This window comes from Urocampus carinirostris, unplaced genomic scaffold (genome assembly GCF_059441175.1).
Source record: "Urocampus carinirostris isolate Australia breed hairy pipefish unplaced genomic scaffold, RoL_Ucar_1.0 HiC_scaffold_123, whole genome shotgun sequence".
Lineage (NCBI taxonomy): Eukaryota > Metazoa > Chordata > Actinopteri > Syngnathiformes > Syngnathidae > Urocampus > Urocampus carinirostris.
This window is the reverse complement of record NW_028283229.1, coordinates 17,501-20,000: the sequence shown is the minus strand read 5'-3', so window position 1 is coordinate 20,000 and position 2,500 is coordinate 17,501.

Here is a 2,500-nt window from a genome sequence, read left to right as displayed (position 1 = left end):
AAAAGAAACAAAAACCTGAAAGACTACTTAGTAAAAAGTAAATTACCAGAAATCAACATAACACAAACGCAGGGCCCCACATTCTACAAACAAGCCACCACAGTTAGGAACACCGTCACCAACACAAACTACCTAATTAAACAAACAATCACACCTGCTACGGAAAACTGAAAATACATGGACCCGTCTGAATGTATGGGCCTTTCGGAGGCCATAAACTCAGCCAGCGCCGGGCCAGTGTTTGGGGTATTGTGCCCGCCACTAGTGGCTGAATACATAATAATAATAATAATAATAATAATTCCCTTGTATTGTCATTCTGTGTAACAATGTACACAGAACGAAATGTCGATTGCACTGGGCTAGTGTTGAGGGAACGTCGGGCCCTCAAGTTCGGTGGCTTGGAGCGGATTTTTGAGGTACTGCACTCCCATTGGAAATGCATGGGCGCTCCGTCCACTACCATGTAATTCCCTCACAATATCTGCCCCTGCGTGGCCGCGGGATGCTACTGCAGCCCCGTTGGTAATGAATGGGCCTTTCGGAGGCCATAAATACAGCGCCGCTGCATGGATTTTGGCGGTACTGCTGCTGTCGCTGAAAATACATGGACCCGTCTGAATGAATGGGCCTTTCGGAGGCCATAAACTCAGCGCCTCTGCATGGATTTTGGCGGTACTGCGGCTGTCGCTGAAAATACATGGACCCGTCTGAATGAATGGGCCTTTCGGAGGCCATAAATCCAGCGCCGCTGCATGGATTTTGGCGGTACTGCGGCTGTCGCTGAAAATACATGGACCCGTCTGAATGAATGGACAAAATATAAATCAGACACTACAGAACACAAGCATAATCCAAGATTACAAAATCATCTCAGCCTTTAAAAGAAACAAAAACCTGAAAGACTACTTAGTAAAAAGTAAATTACCAGAAATCAACATAACACAAACGCAGGGCCCCACATTCTACAAACAAGCCACCACAGTTAGGAACACCGTCACCAACACAAACTACCTAATTAAACAAACAATCACACCTGCTACGGAAAACTGAAAATACATGGACCCGTCTGAATGTATGGGCCTTTCGGAGGCCATAAACTCAGCGCCGGGCCGGTGTTTGGGGAATCGTGCCCGCCACTAGTGGCTGAATCCCGGGCTAGTGTTGGGGGACTTGTGCCCGCCAATAGTGGCTGAATCCCGGGCTAGTGTTGGGGGACTTGTGCCCGCCAATAGTGGCTGAAATCCGCGCCGGTGTTTGGGGAAATGTGCGCGTATTATCGGGCCGGTGTTTGGGGAATTGCGCGCGTATTATCGGGCCGGTGTTTGGGGAATTGCGCGCGTATTATCGGGCCGGTGTTTGGGGAATTGTGCGCGTATTATCGGGCCGGTGTTTGGGGATATGCGCGCGTATTATCGGACCGGTGTTTGGGGAATTGTGCCCGCCACTAGTGGCTGAGAACTTGGCTAGTGTTTGGGGACTTGTGCCCGCCACTAGTGGCTGAAATCCGGGCCGGTGTTTGGGGAATTGTGCGCGTATTATCGGGCCGGTGTTTGGGGATATGCGCGCGTATTATCGGACCGGTGTTTGGGGAATCGTGCCCGCCACTAGTGGCTGAGAACTTGGCTAGTGTTGGGGGACTTGTGCCCGCCACTAGTGGCTGAAATCCGGGCCGGTGTTTGGGGAATTGTGCGCGTATTATCGGGCCGGTGTTTGGGGATATGCGCGCGTATTATCGGACCGGTGTTTGGGGAATCGTGCCCGCCACTAGTGGCTGAATCCCGGGCTAGTGTTGGGGGACTTGTGCCCGCCAATAGTGGCTGAAATCCGCGCCGGTGTTTGGGGAATTGTGCGCGTATTATCGGGCCGGTGTTTGGGGATATGCGCGCGTATTATCGGACCGGTGTTTGGGGAATTGTGCCCGCCACTAGTGGCTGAATCCCGGGCTAGTGTTGGGGGACTTGTGCCCGCCACTAGTGGCTGAAATCCGCGCCGGTGTTTGGGGAATTGTGCGCGTATTATCGGGCCGGTGTTTGGGGATATGCGCGCGTATTATCGGACCGGTGTTTGGGGAATTGTGCCCGCCACTAGTGGCTGAGAACTTGGCTAGTGTTGGGGGACTTGTGCCCGCCACTAGTGGCTGAAATCCGCGCCGGTGTTTGGGGAATTGTGCGCGTATTATCGGGCCGGTGTTTGGGGATATGCGCGCGTATTATCGGACCGGTGTTTGGGGAATCGTGCCCGCCACTAGTGGCTGAATCCCGGGCTAGTGTTGGGGGACTTGTGCCCGCCAATAGTGGCTGAAATCCGCGCCGGTGTTTGGGGAATTGTGCGCGTATTATCGGGCCGGTGTTTGGGGAATTGTGCCCGCCACTAGTGGCTGAGAACTTGGCTAGTGTTGGGGGACTTGTGCCCGCCACTAGTGGCTGAAATCCGCGCCGGTGTTTGGGGAATTGTGCGCGTATTATCGGGCCGGTGTTTGGGGATATGCGCGCGTATT